General features: G+C 40.7%; 1 protein-coding gene across 6 annotated transcripts in view; it reads left to right on the forward strand.

The window, feature by feature from the left end:
• The window catches only part of myo16 (myosin XVI), a 259,231-nt gene that overhangs the window by 9,899 nt on the left and 230,358 nt on the right, over positions 1-18,974 (forward strand). The window lies entirely within an intron of this gene.

The following is an 18,974-nucleotide window of genomic DNA, read 5'->3' on the forward strand; positions in this document are numbered from 1 at the left end:
GAGGGTACCGAAGAGAGACGGGCACCGTAAAAAGAGGTGTTAACCGCTCTGCTTCGGGGGGGACTACCCTCATTTGTCCTGAGCCCTCGGACGTCAGGACTTTTTCCCAGCAGCCTTCTTGGCGGTAATGACGGTCCGCAGATCCGTCCTACCCCTCGAAGACTGCTGGGTTTGAGCGCGCCCTCCGTGTCCCCGTGATTTTTGTGGGGGAGCACGGGAGGACACGCTCTGTTTTTGAGTGGCACGATGTTCAGCGCTCTTTTTAGAGGAGTGAGGCTGCTCCCGCTCAGCAGCCTCAAAGAATGAACGGCGGGGGAGAAGTTTTTGAAGCGCAACTGCCTGTTTAGAAGCTTCTTGAGATTTAGCAACCGCACTGTTAACAGCATCGCCAAACAGACCAACAGTGGAGACCGGAGCATCTAAGAGAACATGCTTTTCTTTATCTTTTATGTCACTCAGATTGAGCCACAGATGCCTCTCAGTGGCCACCAGGGCTGCCATAGACCGCCCGATTGATTTAGCGGTCTCCTTGGTGGCCCTGAGAGACAGGTCTGTGGCTCTGCGTAGTTCAGCCACCGTATCTGGACCAATTCCCCCGCCCTCCTCTAAATCACCCAGCAATTCAGCCTGATAGGCCTGCATAATGGACATCGTATGCAGACACGCTGCTGCTTGACCAGCGGCTGCATACGATTTATGAACCAGTGAAGATGTCATTTTCACTGGTTTAGAAGGAAGTGTAGGAGTCTTTAGGGAAGATGCCGTTGCTGGAGAGAGATAGCTCGCAAGCGTCTCTTCCACCTTCGGCATCTCCCCATAACCATGCTCTTTATATTTGTGAATAGAAGAGTAGTGGGATGTGTTTGGTGTAAAAACTCTATATGAAACTGGTTTCCCCCACGATCTCGACACCTCGGTGTGGAGATCGGGGAAAAACGGAAGACTCCTGCGCTGGGGCTGCGCACGAGATGGCAGGAAGCGCTCGTCGAGTTTGCTTTTCGAACGAACGTCCTGCCTATCCTCTGGCCACTCAATAGACAGTCTGTCAACGGCTCTAGTAATCACATCGAGCAGTTCCTCAAACGCGTGAGACTGAGGTGGCGAATCCTCAGACTCAGCTTCAATACTCACAACATCCAACTCCTCAGAGCTGGATAGTTGCAGTACTGGTGCCTCCATCGGGGGGGAAGAAACCGCAGCGCGTGCTTCCACACCCTGATGAGAGGCACTGGATCTGTCAGTAAGAGGCTGAGATAAGGCAGAGCCCGTCTCAACATCCACTGACAGATCCATTTGCGAACCCCAGGTCTGAGATCGCCGCCGAGCCTCAGCCGCGGCGGGACCCGAGCCCTGGGGAACGTGGTCGGGATTGAACCGAGCCAAACGGGATCGGAGCGTACGCAATGGAAGCGCACAGCAATGCACACAGTCACCACCCTCGAGTGCTGACTGGGCATGCTCCTCTCCCAAACAAACAACACAAAGAGTGTGTGTGTCACCTCCCGTTAAATAACGCGGGCAGGGATGGACACACACTCGATACTGCTGCTTGCTCGCCATACTGAATAATATATATATATATATATAGACAGACAACACCAAATAACAAGGACAGATTTCAACACAGAGCGCAACTGAAGACTCAGAAAGCTTTCGTTTTCTGTTTCGGGCCGGCTTTTATAGCTTCCTGGTACGTGACGTCACCCGCCTCTGACGTTCCGCCACACCATTGGACTGATTTTACATGTGCTTCAAGACGTCATCATGCAAAGCGTTCCCCATAGCGTCATTCTCGACGCAACGGGAGTTCCCTTGAAAGGGAACTGATTTAATGATCAAGAAACCTTAATATTATTATCAATGGTGAAACAGTGGGGCTGCTTAATATTTTTGTGGAAACTGTGATAGGGAAGTATGCCATAGTTTTTATCGTTTTCGTAAAAAATTGCTTAACGGGTAAATACACCCAAAAATGGAAATTCTGTCCATTAATTACTCATGTCGTTCCAAACCCGTAAGACTTTGCTCATCTTTGGAACACAGATGAAAATCTTTTTAATGAAATCTGAGAGATTTCTGTCCCTCCATTTACAGCCTAAGCATCTACCACTTTCAAGTCTTAGAAAGCTGACATCATTAAAGTAATCCATGTGACTCCAGTGGTTTAACCTCAGTTTTATGAAGCGACACAAGGTCTTTACTACCTTTCTAGGGCTTGAAAGTGGTAGTTGCGTAGACTGTCAATGGAGGGACAGACAGCTCTCGCATTTCCTCAAAAATATCTTCATTTGTGACATGAGGGTGAGTTATTAATGGCAAAAAATACCATTTTGGGGTGAACTACACTGTTAAAAATGTTCGTAATTTTAACAGTAAAAAACTGTAAAAAAGCAACGGAAAAAAATGTTAATTCCTTAACGGCATGTACCCTTACTATATACAGTGAAAAACTGTAATAGCTCTCACAGGACATTTCATGTAATTTTACATTAATATACTGTTAAATGTACGGATTTTGGAAGTACACTGTAAAAAAAAAACTTACCGTTGCATTTACCGTACCTTACCGTAAAAAATACGTTAGCAAATGTTTACTAATTTTACAAAGTTTTACATCATCGAACTAAAAATTACGGTGAAAAACTGCCAGCTGGTTGCCAGTACTTTACCGTAAAAAATACGGTATAAATATTTATGTTTTACGGCATTGAACTAAAGTTTACGGTAAAAAACTGGCAGCTGGTTGAAAGCGATTTACCGTAAAAAATACGGTAGTAATATTTTAGGTTTTACGGCAGTGATCTAAATATTACGGAAAAAAACTGGCAGCTGTGGTTGCCAGTACTTTACCGTAAAAAATACGGTAGAATTGTTTTTGCTTTTACGGCACTGAACTAAAGTTTATACGGTAAAATACGGTAGTAATATTTTAGGTTTTATGGCATTGAACATTGAACTGAACTTTTATATAAAAAATAAAAACCTGCCAGCTGTGGTTTCCTGTAATCTAATTATTTAGAATTACCAGAGGTTTAGACGTTGATGTTTTATTGAAAATGATAAAGTTTGAAGTTACCATTATGGAGATGAGTGTTTGCTTTAGTTGGGCTCTCTGACTTTTTAACTTTAGATTTACTCTGACTGCCTTAACTGTGTGGTTATATAACACAAATGTTATGACATGAAAATCAGAGAAAAAATGTGACCAGGTGATGATGAGAGGTTAATGATGAGAAAATCGTCATATTGTGGCCTGATTAACTGACCTCATAAAGAGTCTTATCTCTCTCTTTGAATGAAGTGATAATATTGATTATAATTTTACAAATAAATATTTCATATTATTGAGTATAATATTTCTGTAAATAAGCAACAGATAATCTGAAGACCTTTAAAAATTCATGGTGTAGAAAAAAGGATTTAAACTACTGTTTGATTTAAACCAACACAGACATCAAGATTCAGCGTATGAATCTCAACAACGGTGACAATCAACACAATAATCAGATAAAACTCTGAACATCACAAAACAAGCTACTAAAAAGCTGCAACAAAAACAACATCAAAAATAAAAGCAGATATAATAATAAAAGAAAATACTAAGGCAATTCAGCATAATGTATTCCTGCTGCAATGCATGCTGGTAGATACTGATGAGTTTTGATTGGAGGCTCAATTAGGGCTGGGCGATTTAAATCGCGATATGGTTATGCGCATCTCGTCAGTAAAGCCGGTTCCTTGATTAGTAGTAAATCGCCATCACCTGCTTTCAGATGAAGCAGCATTTAGGGCTGAGGAGATAATTAAGTGATTAATTTAGTGATGATTGAGCATTATTGAAGACACCTGATGTTAACAAGCAGAATCACTGAAGAAGAAAATCACAAATTGTAAGTTACCATTAAGGTGATGGGTGTTTGCTTTAGTTGGGCTCTAGACCATTATATGTTTACTTTAATATTTATTGTTGTTTGTTTGCTGTTATTAATTTATGACAGTTAAATGAACAAAGTAAAATGTTATCTTATAGTGGTGGTTATGTTTTGACAAAATCATGCTGTGATCTGAAAAAGGAAACTTACTGAGATAGTTTGGTTTAACTTATTAGCAGCGGTTTACTGATTCTTCAGTCTATGATTATCAGTAGCCTACTTTACTTATAATTCAAAATATTTAATAAACATTGTTCTGCTCAAAAGACTTTCAGATAAATTCATTTAAAACACAGACATCAATAATCAGCCTGTGAATCTCAACAATGGTGACAATAATAAAGCATGTTGCAGTGGCTGCCACCAATCACAACTCATTAATGGCTCCCATCATGCATTGCGGTATGAATAAATTATGATCTGAATTGTCTATGTAATTTACTTTTCCTAATTGAATATTCTGCTCCTCACCATTGTTGAGATGCATAGACTGAATCTTGACATCTGTGTGTGCCTAAAAGAATTTTTTTTTTTGTTTTAAACAACTTTTAAGAAATCCTTTATATTATTTCAAAACGTCTGGGCATTTATGCAGATTCACTAACCAACAACATAAACCGAAGTCAGAAAGAAGGATTTTAATGAGTTCAGTGACATCTGTGTGTGCCATCATTGATTCACATCTGCCATCACACGATTTATTTTCTCTCTGATTTCTTAGCCATAATCAACATGTCTTATAAACACAGAGTTACCGCAGGCAGAGAAAAACTAAAGTTAGAAAGTCAAGGGTCAAAACCCCAACTAAAGCAGTCACTGATCTCCATCATGGTGACTTCAAATGAAACAATAAATCATCAACATCTAAACCTCTGTTAATTCTCAAACAGGGGCTCGTTCTTCGTACGTCGCTAACTCAGTTAGCTGGATTTGATTGTTGACGATTTAGCATGATCTTGGATCGTTTGGTTCTTCGAAGCTCATCCTGGACTTGCTGTCATAGCAACAGCTGCGCAAGCTTAAACCTGCTCAGGAGCAGGCTTATTTCATGTAAACAGGATTAGTTTGCGGCTTCATAAGCGGAGCTGATACGGGAAGTCCAGCGCAGCGCGATAGTGCACTTTCGTTGTGCACTATTTAGATGTTTTTTTTTCCTCGTGACTCGTGAGATTGTCGTTTACATTATTAAATTGTTGGAAACGCACATTTATTTTCGACTTGTCGGAGTCTGGCTTTAAATACAGCACAAACTGTTTGCATTGCCCTAAGATTATTTGCGAGTGGCTCTTTCCTTTACACTGGAGATGCGGAGAAGTTGATGGAAAGTGCTGTCTGTCGTGTCATTTGGAGTTTACCTGGAGCTTTTAGGTTTAAAAAACAGTTGTTTTTTTTGGCATTTCCAAGCCACTTCAGACCCAATGTTGTAAAGCAGTTTTTTTTAAAGCAAATTTTTTTTTAGGCTATCATCTTTTTTTATGAAGATCATACAATCATGACCATGCTGATTACAGTATGTCACTCAGGCTTCACTAACGTGATTGGTACCATAGACTATAGGCTGCCATCAAGGCCTCAATGAAGGGGATTATGTGAACAGAAAGGGGGTTCACAATGTAAATGTGCAGCCCAGTTACTATTGTGATTCTTAATATTCCAGATTAATAATATTATATCAAATAAAAAAAGGCAGTTGACAAATCTTCCATAATCACAAATGTGAAAGCAAAAAGGTCAGGATCTGTGCATGACTTAAGAATTTTCAGAGATTCACATTCCTGCACATTATTTGAAAGTGGTAAGGAAAGTTCCACAATTAAATATCAAGCTCACTGTATTACATACACTTATTGATCCTAACAGAACTGCATTTTTTCATAGGTGATTATGACATGTTCCTGCAGACAGGTGTTTTATGACCCCATTCCCTGACCCAAACCAGTTACAATGCAGCTCTAGCCAGGACAAGGGCACACAATGAAATGAACTTCAGCTAACTAAAGGGAAGATTTCAGTGTCTGAAAAGTCTGAGGGTTGCACACCTGACAGGGCCTGTGACATTGCTACATGTGCCATATTACACAACATTGCCAAAAAAAAAATCATTAAATGTTTAAAAGACAAATATGCTTAGTTCCTTGAGTTTTATTTCAATTGTTCTTTGTAAAGAAAAGCCAGTGGTCAAGTGCCTGCAACAAGATATTAGACACATGCCTCATGCAACAAATAAAAAGGAGAAGTTGTCTATCCACTGCCCACCTGTAGGCCTATGTCTCCTCTGTCTGTGCAGACTCTTCTGTAGGCCTTTCTATAGATGTGGAATCCTGCAACTTATATTGCAGCCATAAAGCATACAAGTATAAATGAAGTAAAGTTATTTATGCACTTGCAGGTAGGCTATTCCTCCATTTGACAGTTATCTGAGAGGGGTTATTCAGTGCAATGGAAACAAATGGACATTACAAGGTCTTATACTTTCTTTCCTTTGGAAAGTTAGAAAATGTCCACTTACTGCACATATTTCAGCCACCACTTTCTTGGGAACAGATACAAGTGTTGGTGTATTATGTAAAAGTGCACAAAAGAGGAAAACACAATGTCATTACAATGAACTACACTCGGGAAAATGTGATCAATAACTCATGGCAAAATATTTTTACATTAATATAAGTTTATCAGTTTTCACTTTCACAAGTCAAAGCAATTCATCATTACTTTTAATGCGGCCTTCATTTAATGCAGCAATATTTGTACAATTATTTTACAGTGTAGGCTACTAAGATCTTTTCTTTTTTTTCAGCCTTTTTCTTGGTTGCTTTTATAAACAGACAACCATTTATTTAACAGTGCCTTTTATAAAAGAGAAGAGACTATAATATAACTAAAAATTACCATTAGGCTGTGTAGAATATTTTTGTACTTCACTTTTATTTGTTCCCATGTTCTAGTGTGGTGACTCTGACATTACAATGAACAAAGTATGCAATTATTAAAATACAAAAAAGGCTAATAAGTGATAAAAACATCTAACATGGCCACTTCTAACAGATTTAAATTGTCTGCTACTTTTTGCCAGCCCTCTCTCCTGGCTTTTGCAGACTTTGTGTTTCCTGGCGTTTTGATTAAACATTAAAATTCCGAATAAACTTCGACTATCTTGCTCTGCTGAGGAGAAAAACTGTGCGTGCTCTTTGGCCACGCTGAACAGCCAATAGCAGCGTTGCTGATCAATGTTTCTACGATCGATACATATCCCCTTTTAAGCCAGCGCATGAACGCGCAGTTATCTCAGATAACTCAATCCAGCGATACTAATCATAAACAACAGATGAGTTCGAAGAACCCAATTAGCCGGATCATGATTAGCACGATGATATCATCTTGGATGTGTCATTTGATCTCGGATGTAATATAGTAGGGAGGTTAAGTGACTTTTGACTTCAAGTCATGATGCAAAGGTCCCCTTTGGTATGGAAGTACCTTAGGGCCATAGAAATAAATTTATCCTAAGACACACGTGAGATCACATTTTGTATCTTATATACGCACATTTTTTTAAAAATGGCCGCCGACCATACTTGAGAGGCCCATATCTTTGCTTCTGTTATAGCTATAATGACAAATTTGGTATCAACGTGTACATTTTTGGGGTCAAGGAGTCCAATAAAATAGGTTCCAAGACTAAAAAACAATAATGTTGTCCTTACCATGACAATTGGAGGTTAAGTATGCAATTTTTTATTAAAAAACACATGCCAAACACAGTGTTTCGGCGCCAGAGTTTTTTTCCTAAAATGTTCGATTTTGACATCTTAATTTCAAAAGGCTATATCTTAAAAGTGATAAAAGATAGAGACTTTCTGTAAATTAGAGAAATATTAAGGATGACCCAAAGTTTATGTAGGGATTACATTTCCCCATCTAATTTGCATATTATGACGTCATTATGGTGGCGTCCATCTTGGATTATAGAATTTTCATGAAAAGTCACGTTTAAATGATAAAATGATCAAATGCAGCACTTCTTTCCCCCCAAAATGTCCCTCACCTTCTGTATGCTATATTGCACAATACTGAATGCTCAGGTAAATAGTAAGTAGTAAACAAACTGTGTAAATCATTACTAATAAATGGTAGAAACAAACCGAATGCAAGTAGCGGTTGGCCTTTTGCTGTAGAGATTTTCTATTTACTACATATAGTAAATCATCCTCATTGGCCAAGTACTCAAAAGCCGGCATTCCCATCAGCTTGCTATAGACTATGCATAATAGCCCCTCTGCCCCGTGTCACACCGTCTCTGCTCCTGCTGGGAGCAGCGCGGCCAGATCTGCCTCGCGCGCGCGCCGAGTGTGCACAGCTCGGACTACTGTCATTGTCATTGCGACTCCCCACCCTGCCTCCACGTTGCCCCCTAACTGTCCTATGAATACTTCGACCTCGTCTAACATACCCAGTGGCATTAGACAAACAAAGTCTCCACCACAATGCTGTCGCCGTGATTGTGGAGAGGCACACACGGTAAAAATCTCCCGCCTCGTTCCCCACAACACTAACACGCCTGCTAACTTCGCGATGAACACTCCGACCCCGAGAAACATTGTTCCCAACACTGACATTGGGTAAAGGACCATCTAAATTGGGCAAAGGATTCACCTTTTGTGCTTGGTGTAGGGCTATACTTTCACTTTCAGAATCAGGCAGATATTCCCCTTCATAATCAGGGTCCACGAATAGAAGACCCAACACTTCATTGCGGGTAAGCTTTATTGATGCCATTAGATATAATAATAATAATAATAATAATAATAATAATAATAATAGATATAGAATAATCTAATGCAAATACTTGTTCGCACTGATTCAATGCACTCTAGCTCGAAGATTTTGTATAGAAGCATGACGTTTTTTTGAGTCGCGGATGAAGTATGACATGTCTGCCATCTAATGGAGGGTAGGTTGAACGAAATTTGACACCCTATTTGACAAAATCGGCCGTTTTATTCAGGTGGGACCACGACATCAATCTGCTCCTAGTGACTGATCACTGAATTCGCTATATCTATGCTAAATGTTTTCAAGCGGTCATATGACACACATTCCTCTTTTATGCATGGCCTCCACCAGATATCTACTACCACTTTGCTGGTGTAGTTTCATTGCCAGATATAGCGAAGCTGGTGTTTCCCTCTCTCTTATGTGACGAGGAACACTGCCATGTTTCTTGGATCTGCATCTTACAGAGTTGAAAATTATTTGCTGCCCAATGGATGTTGCAGCCTGGAACTTCTCAGGTCCAGGAGGTGGCTGATCAATACCTGATCCATCAAGAAGCATGTGTAAGAACGATCTCAGCATGGGAGGGATAGAATCAGCTTCACAGGAAGTTGAGAAGGCACCTGTAAAAGCATGCTTCATGGGGAGATACTCTTGCCGAAGGATTTTGGCTGCTTTGAAGATGATGGAGACATCGGTAAAAGTGTTGTTTTTCATGTTAGCAACAGCTTTGCTCAGGTCATCATCAAATACAACGGACCAGACACGATTTATTTGTACTGATCTGATGTCAGGAATCAGGCGTTCAATATCCTTCCGAAGGCGTGTGGTGTTGCATTTGATGTTTGGAAATCCAAGATCAGCAATGCGTTCGTCATAGAGGGCTGTCAAGTCAGACATTGCCAGTGATTCCCCTGAGCAACGATAGTCCTCGATGTATTCGAGCAACTCATTGAGGACATGTGCTCTGATGACCTGAGTTGCATTACTTTCAGTTGAGTCACATCCAACAGTTTTTGGCATGCACGATGATAAACAGCATTAATAGCAACCATGTCACGAGCAGCTAGTTCAGCCAATAGATGCCTGTCACCCACCACCTGAGCACATTCTTTCACTTTTCTATCCAAGCCAAGGGTGGCAGCCCTCCTCAGTTCCTTTTTTTTGCCCACTTCACCACAGAAGAGACACAGTTTATCAAATGGTTCACATGATGATGTTGAGGGTCTGGGTAAAGCGAGTGTGGTGGACTTGTCACTCATGCGCCATGTTTTTACTGGACTCACAGACTCTTCATTCTTTTTTCTTTTTCTTGCTCTCTCAACTTTTTGTTTATCAATCACATTTCTGCAGCTTTTGTGCCACACCATAGGATTTTGAATCATCAGCTGAACTACATCCTGACTACCACCACTAATGTCCACTATAAACTCAGGCAGATCCCCTAATGCCTTCAGCTCCTGGATGTTATCTAAAGCTTCTTTGCAACATGATTGCAATCTTTCAGGATTGTTTCTCAGTTTGAATGATGAAGAGGGATCTATCCATCCATCCATCCATCTTCTTCCGCTTATCCGGGGCCGGGTCGCGGGGGCAGCAGTCTAAGCAGAGATGCCCAGACTTCCCTCTCCCTAGACACTTCCTCCAGCTCTTCCGGGGGGACACCGAGGCATTCCCAGGCCAGCCGGGAGACATAGTGTCTCTATAGTCTGTCCTAGGTCTTCCCGGGGGTCTCCTCCCAGTGGAACACGCCCGGAACACCTTCCCGGGAAGGCGTCCAGGAGGCATCCGGAACAGATGCCCGAGCCACCTCAGCTGACCCCTCTCGATGTGGAGGAGCAGCGGCTCTACTCTGAGCTCCTCCCGAGTGACCGAGCTTCTCACCCTATCGCCCAGCCACCCTGCGGAGAAAGCTCATTTCAGCCGCCTGTATCTGGGATCTTGTCCTTTCGGTCATGACCAAAAAGCTCATGACCATAGGTGAGAATAGGAACGTAGATTGACCGGTGAATCGGGAGCTTCGCCTTGCGGCTCAGCTCTTTCTTCACCATGACAGACCGGTACATCGACCGCATTACTGCAAAAGCTGCACCGATCCGTCTGTCAATCTCCCGTTCCATCCTTCCCTCACTCGTGAACAAAACTCCAAGATACTTAAACTCCTCCACTTGAGGCAGGAACTCTCCACCAACCTGAAGTGGGCAAGCCACCCTTTTCTGGCCTCGGATTTGGAGGTGTTGATTCTCATCCCAGCCGCTTCACACTCGGCTGCAAACCGTCCCAGTGCATGCTGAAGGTCCTTGTTTGATGAGGCCAACACGACAACATCATCTGCAAAGAGCAGAGACGAAATCGTGTTGTCACCAAACCTGACACCCTCCGGCCCCTGGCTGCGCCTAGAAATTCTGTCCATAAAAATTATGAACAGAACCGGCGACAAAGGGCAGCCCTGCCGGAGTCCAACATGCCCCGGGAGTCCCGCAAGCCAACCAGGCCCAATAGGACTCCTTCTTCAGCTTGACGGCATCCCTTACTTCCGGTGTCCACCACCGGGTTCGGGGATTGCCGCTTCGACAGGCACCGGAGACCTTACGGCCACAGCTCCGAGCGGCCGCTTCGACAATGGAGGTGGAGAACATGGTCCACTCGGACTCAATATCTCCAGCCTCCCTCGAGATCCGGTCGAAGCTCCACCGGAGGTGGGAGTTGAAGATCTCTCTGACAGGAGACTCGGTCAAACGTTCCCAGCAGACCCTCACAGTACGCTTGGGTCTGCCGAGTCTGTCCAGCTTCCTCCCCCGCCATCGGATCCAACTCACCACCAGGTGGTTATCAGTTGACAGCTCCACCCCTCTCTTTACCCGAGTGTCCAAGACATACGGCCGCAGGTCAGATGAAACGACCACAAAGTCGATCATCGACCTACGGCCTAGGGTGTCCTGGTGCCATGTGCACTGATGGACACCCTGATGGACATGCTTGAACATGGTGTTCGTTATGGACAAACTGTAACTAGCACAGAAGTCCAATAACTGAACACCGCTCGGGTTCAGATCAGGGGGGCCGTTCCTCCCAATCACGCCCCTCCAGGTGTCACTGCCACTGCCCACGTTGGCATTGAAGTCCCCCAGTAGAACGACGGAGTCCCCAGTTGGAGCACTTTCCAGCACCCCTCCCAGAGACCCCAAGAAGGCCGGGTACTCTGCACTGCCTTTTAGCCCGTAGGCACACACGACAGTGAGAGACCTATCCCCGACCCGAAGGTGCAGGGAAACGATCCTCTCGTTCACCGGGGTGAAATCCAACACATGGCGGCTGAGCTGGGGGGCTATAAGCAAACCCACACCAGCCCGCCACCTCTCACCATGGGCAACTCCAGAGTGGTGAAGAGTCCATCCTCTCTCGAGGAGTGTGGTTCCAGAGCCCAAGCCGTGCATAGAGGTGATCCCGACAATCTCTAGTCGGAACCTCTCAACCTCACGCACAATCTCAGGCTCCTTCCCCGCCAGCGAGGTGACGTTCCACGTCCCTAGAGCTAGCTTCCGTGTCCAGGGATCGGGTTGTCGAGGCCCCTGCCTTCGACTGCCGCCCGATCCTCTCAGCACTGACCCCCTTACGGTCCCTCCTGCTGGTGGTGAGCCCACGGGAAGGCGGCCCCACGTCGCTCCTTCGGGTTGAGCCCGGCCGGACCCCGTGGGGGGAGGCCCGGCCACCAGGCGCTCGCATACGAGCCCCAACCCCGGGCCTGGCTCCAGGGTGGGGCCCTGGCTGCGCCATACCGTGCGACGTCACGGTCCTCGGTTTAAGAGGGGTCTAATGTTTTTCAATCTTTAGGGCGGACTGACATAGGAAGCATAACCTCCAGTCACGGCATTCCATTATGGCTAATCTGAAAAAAGAAATGAAGTTGCTTTAACATCATAAGAGAGATAATATGAGCATTAACAAGCATTCGCAAAAGTAAAAAAATATCAAATAATGAAGCTAACTAACTAGCTAGCAACATGTAGGCTATGTGCTTGCTTCAATAAAAATGACGCTAACTAGTCACTAGCTAGTTATGATGAAGCTAACTAGTTACTAGCGACCTAGTTATAATGAAGCTAACTAGTTACTAGCTAGCTAGTTACTAGTTATCTAACATTAAAAGCATTTTTCTATTTAATGAGGAAGTCATACTCAAAGTGTTAACCTGTCACCTCTGACCTTCAACAGCTGTCACAGCTCCTGGTGCATATGGGATGTGTTGTTGCAGGAACTGATTTGCTATAGGCTACTCCTGACTGGTCGAAATCTCATGCTACTTAGGACAAATGTAATGTACAGAAGTAGCTGCACTGCTTAAATACAAAATTAAAGTTTTTGAAGGAAAAGATAAGTAAAGTCACTCTGATGACACAATTTTTATGTGAAATGTGCATATTTACCCCCAATTGTCATGGTATGGGGAAAATTTTTGTTTTTTTAAACTTGAAACCAATTTTATTGGATTCCTTGACCCCAAAAATGTACACTTTGACACCAAATTTGTCATTATAGTGATAACAGAAGCAAAGATATGGGCTCTAGAGTATTTTCGGCGCATTGGCGGCCATTTTTGAAAAAACCTGTTTATTTCTGATACAAAGTGTGATCTCACTTGTGTCTTAGGATAAATTTATTTGTATGACCCTAAGGTACTTCCATACCAAAGACGACCTTTGCATCATGACTTGAAGTCAAAGGCCTATTTTTTGGGCTTAACCTCCCTACTAATAAGCAACGTACGAAGAACGAGCCCCAGAACTGTAGACGTCTGTCAGAAATAAAGTCAGTCTGGTTAGTAATAAGTGAAGCTGGTAATGCTGTTTGTGGAGTTGTTTAATCCTCCTCTGCTGAGATCTTCACAGATTTAATGTTTTTTATCTTCAGTTGATTTCATCTGAGGCTGTGGCTGAAGTCAGTTGTAGTTCTTGTGTTTCTGCTCGTCTCTTTTTTCTGTTCCTGTTGTTTCTCTAAATGGACATTCCCAGAATTCCCTGTGTGACACTTCACATTTGATGCTATTTAATTTAAATAATTATGTTTCTTCTTGGTTTTTGTTATCAGTTTATAATATATTTTTTTGGTTTATATTACATCATATATTGTTTAATGAATGTTTATGGCATTATTTGGAGTCACGTGTGTATGTCACCATGATGGTGTTTTGTGTTTGTGTGTATGACACTGTGCACCTTCTCAATATTACCATGTACCTCAGTTTGTGAAAAACTAATGGTATACTTAAATCATCGTGGGTTTTTTTTTTTCCTCTTTTGCCATTTGTGTTAATATGATGGCTTTCAGTATATTGCAAAGATATAAAGTAGCCTGTAATACTTCAGTGAAATTTAATGATAACATTTATCGGTTTATGTAATATAACGGTTGTCCCGTGAAAACTAAAAGGTTCCTACTGTATTTTTTATGGTAAAGTACTGGGAACCACAGCTGATGTTTTTTTTTTTTACCACACATTTAAATCCTGCTGAAGGTTTTTTTTTTTTTTTTTTCAAAGTAAGGTTGCTACCATATTTTTTACGGTAAAATACTGGCAACCAAGCTAACGTTTTTTACCGTAAATTTCACAGGGGTTTTTTTACATTGTGTTTTTTTGCCCGTAAATTTAAATCCCGTAAAACATAAAAGGTTGCTACCTTATTTTTTACGGTAAAATACTGGCAACCACAGCTGCCGGTTTTTTACCGTAAATTTCACGGGTTTTTTTTAACAGTGTAACCCCTTTAACTAACAACTTTAATTAGTTGTCTCTGAGATATGATAAAGTGTTTTAACATTGTAAAAAATAAACTTGCTTTAGCATTAAATTAAACATAACAGAGAATGCCACAACGTCTCATGAGTGATGCAAGAATAACCTCTGAGCATTGAATCTTTTCTCTGGATACTTATTTCAGGCTAAAAAGAAATAAATCTTATTTATTTCAAGATAAAAAGATACATACATATTCCAGCTCTTGGTGGCGTCTCTCTTGAGTATAGTGATGGTTGGAGGAACGATGGGAATGGACAGCAAAGAGATAGAGAAATATAAAATGCCATATGATGGCAGAATGAGAGGATAGCAGAGCGGTGGAAATGAGCTGAAGATGGAATATGTAATAAGAGAAGGAAGATGAAGAGAACGGCTCACGTCAGCTCTTAGAACTCTCACAGCAGTGTTGATGAATTGAAAATATGAAGAACAAAGACATGAGGAATATGTTTGTGTGTGTGCATGCCTGAAACAGATGGGTAGAGAGCAGAAGAGCCATATTTAGCTGGATAAACGAGAGATCAGGAGATTTGGTGTTCGTCTGTCTTCTATACATGTTCATTGCATGTTGTGGTCTGGCCAGATTTGTGCTGCTCCACTCAAGCCACTCAACTATGTGAAAGAACAGATGGTTAGTGGGAAGACAGTCACACAAAAGGCACAATCATATTCATATATTGTTTCTAGAGTCTTGCTCTCTCGGTCTCATGCTCTCCAGGTGAGTGACATATTAGATGATACTCAGACAATCAAGCAATAAAGGAGTTATTCACCCACAAATGAATTGAAAGTCACTATTTACTCACCCTCATGTTATTATAAACCTCTATGTTGTTATTTCATTTTAGCGGCAACATGTTCTCATTCCCATGGCATCAAATAAAGCACCTCAGTACAGTGTGTTTTGATGCTTTCAGTGAGAAACCTTTGGCATCAATAGACTGACATCAAGAGCAGCAATGTACAGAATATAGATATATTTTTTTGATAATAAAGCTAGTTTCTCAAAATTTATTGATAATTGTACTAGCTAAAATGTTTACACGCTTGTGTTTATTTCAAAAGAATGATTTATTATTGGTTACACGTTTAATTATTTCCATTTTATCAGCTGTTCTTATCTGGAAATTAAATGATACAATTATATGATATTATAAAAACAGGAGTTGTTTTTGAGCACCTATACTGACCCCTACCCTTAAACTTAAACACTTCTAAGTAATATAAAAATAAAACATAACATAAAATATAGATAAAAATATGAATTCATGAATTAATGAATGAATGAATGAAAGAATGAGTGAAAGAATGAATGAACGACACAAAAGAACTGTAAACATTTATGGTAAATTGGCAATTGTGGTTGCAAAAATTCACTTTAAAAAATGCCATGATAATGTTTTTGTTATTATGGGATTCCTATATTTTACCACTTATTTTACACTTATTACTATATTTGATTAAGTGATATAATGTTCATGTATATATCTACATGGATATAAAACTAAATCTACTGTATGGCAAGGTAATGAATTGGTTAACATGTTTTAAGAGCGCACGGTACTTATAGTTTTTTATTTGTAATTTGTGACTTTTTGTCGGGGGGGGGGGGGGTTACTTTTTACTTTTATCTTCACGCTACGTGTTTTATATTGTTAAGATGTGGCTAGGTTTAGGGCTAGGGGTCAATTATATACTCGAAAATATCTACATAATAGTGTAATGTGACTAAAATAATATTGGCTGTTCAAATTGATTCATAACCCAAAATATCATGGCATAATGACAAAGTTATACCGCAACAAATAATTTCATGATGATACAATTTGCATGCCCTTCATGTCAGCATATTAATGCCAAAAGTTTTTAATGAATAACAATATAATTTTCAGTTTGTTCCTCACATAAATATATTGTCTGACTTCAAAACACTTGGAATAATAGCGCATGAGTTGACTGGACTATTTTTATGATTTTACTACTTTTATGGTGCTTTTTTTGATTTGTGGTCCATATGAAAATGAGCAAAACTTCCTTTTCCGGTAGAACAGCCTTATCCTTAGAAAATAAGTTTCAATGTGGCTCTGTCAATCTTCTTTTGTCTTCTTATAAGTTCAGAGGGGGGAGAAAAGAAATAGATAAATAGTGAATTTGTCCATGATTGCCCTTTCAGTCTTGCTGTTTTCTCAAATGCATTGAAGCTGAGTTTCTAATCTTCACGATGTGAAATGAAGTCCTCTCAGCCTGGAGTGGACGTAGTTGACATTTAATCTCAATGGTCAGTGAACTGCCTGGTGATATAAAATGCATTAGCATGCTTGGAGAAAGTCTGTCATAATATGATGGAATATCCTTTTAGATTTGAAACAATAACAGAGATATATGCTCACCTCTTCCAGCACTGCCCCATACGCCGCCAAAAACAGCAGAGAAATCATTCCCGTCAAATAACAGGGGGGCCGGAGATCAATACGTTTCACATGGGAGGGAGCTTGTTACTGCAACAAATAAAAACACAGACTCTAATCACACATCAGACACAGACAAGGAAAGCGACACCACTTGGAATTATGGGATGAATTTGTTGATTAGATTTTACAGAGTTGATATGACAATACCCTGGCATATCACATGACACCAACCTGAACTGAGACAGCCAGAAATATTTGATTTCATTCCAAACCTAGAGCTTGTCCAATCATAGAGCCTTTAAAGCTTCATCTTCTCATTAACACTCTGACAGCAAGCCAATGTTGCCCTAGTCATATATCAGCGTTCTGGTGTTTAATGACAGAAATGGGTTTTTGATAGGCGATGCTGTGCGTTTTGCTGCGGAAAAACAGCTTGCTGCAGAATATCTCTTTGTAATGAATGAGTGAACAGGGAGTTTCTATTTGGCCATTAATTGCTAAAATACCTATCTACAAAATGTGTAGGCTATATATTAATCATCAAATATTCATTGATTCTTGACTGTGGAATACCTGCTTAAACAAACAAGGGATTTGAAAATCATTAAAAATGTTGTTTGAAGTTTATTTGATACTTTAGCTCAGCTACTTTTAAAGGAGAGAGATTGAGATCTACTAACTATAGCGACATTTTTAAGGAGTAAATAATAGCAGCTCAGCTAACAAGCAGCTAAGTAGTGTAGCATGACAAAACACTACAGTGGATTCACATCCCACAGTTCATTTAAAATTTTAATCTGATTTAAACTGCTCATTAAATATCTTCAGTTAAATGGTTTTGTTTAGTAACTTGCAGTATAGCTAATTCCTGGGTAGCTTGATTGTAGTTTAGATATCAGTTATGAGCTTACAGTTTGGCTAAATGCTAGGCTAATGAGATAGGGCTGCCCCCTAATAATCGACAAATCATTAGTCGACTAGAAGAGGCTTAGACAACTAAAATTGTATTAGACGGTTAGTCGCAGAAAGAACAAAAAAAAAACCTTGTGGTGAAGTCGAGCAGTCCATGAGGGACAGATTGTTATCGGTAATTATAGTATGTTGGGCAGGAAATCCAAACGTTTGCTTTTCATCCATCTACCTCAAATACAGCTTATCATTTGAAATGTAGCCTAAGTAGTAGCAACTTTACTTGGCCACTCACTCTAACGTTAACCCAGATTAGGGCTGGGCGATATGGCCGTAAAAAAAAATCCCAGATTTTTTCTCAAAAAAATCAGTTTTTCGATTTAAATCGATTGGTTATATAAAAATAACATCTCAAATTAAAAAGAATGCGTTTTTTAGAATAACAACGTTATAATATTTAAATGATATAGGTAAAGATATAATAAATATGTAATATAGTTATCATACTTAGCAAAATTCTCCTTTCTATAGCAATTTTTTAAGTCCAACTAACGTGCTATGGTCATTAAATGGCTTTCCTGAGGTAAATGTAACATCATGTGACATTGTTCTCCAGCTGTTTTATGGACCTCTTTCCGCGGTTGAAAAACATTGATCGATCGATTTTATTACATTTCGGTAAGTTGAACTGTATCTTTCAAATTATCTATTGATGATTCGTGTTTATTTACTAAACTGCTATTTATTTACTCATTACTAACTAGTAGTAAAAAGTATCAGATGATCGGTTCACTTGCCGCTTGAACTGAGATTTGTCAGGGATCTGTCACGTCACATTTACAAGCTCCAAAACGGTGTTTACTGTTTGAATTTCGTAATTAAATTGACAGAATCTTAGAGCTGAGAATTTGTTTCATATCATTACTAACCTTCTCTGTCTTGTCTGTCGGCGTCAGTGTCTTCTTTGCTTCGCGATTTTTCTCTGCGTGAGAAAATGGATGTGTGGCGTGAGAGCGTGTAAAAAGTGACAAATGCGTGAGTCTCACAGTGAATTCGTAAGAGTTGGCAGCCCTGCGGATTCAGTTTGTAAATGTTTTTGGCGGGTGTGCTTGTGCGGTCTTGTTCATTTGCCATGTTGTTTGTGTATCTCTA

This window comes from Scardinius erythrophthalmus (assembly GCF_964197995.2).
Source record: "Scardinius erythrophthalmus genome assembly, chromosome: 6".
Classification (NCBI taxonomy): Eukaryota; Metazoa; Chordata; class Actinopteri; order Cypriniformes; family Leuciscidae; genus Scardinius; species Scardinius erythrophthalmus.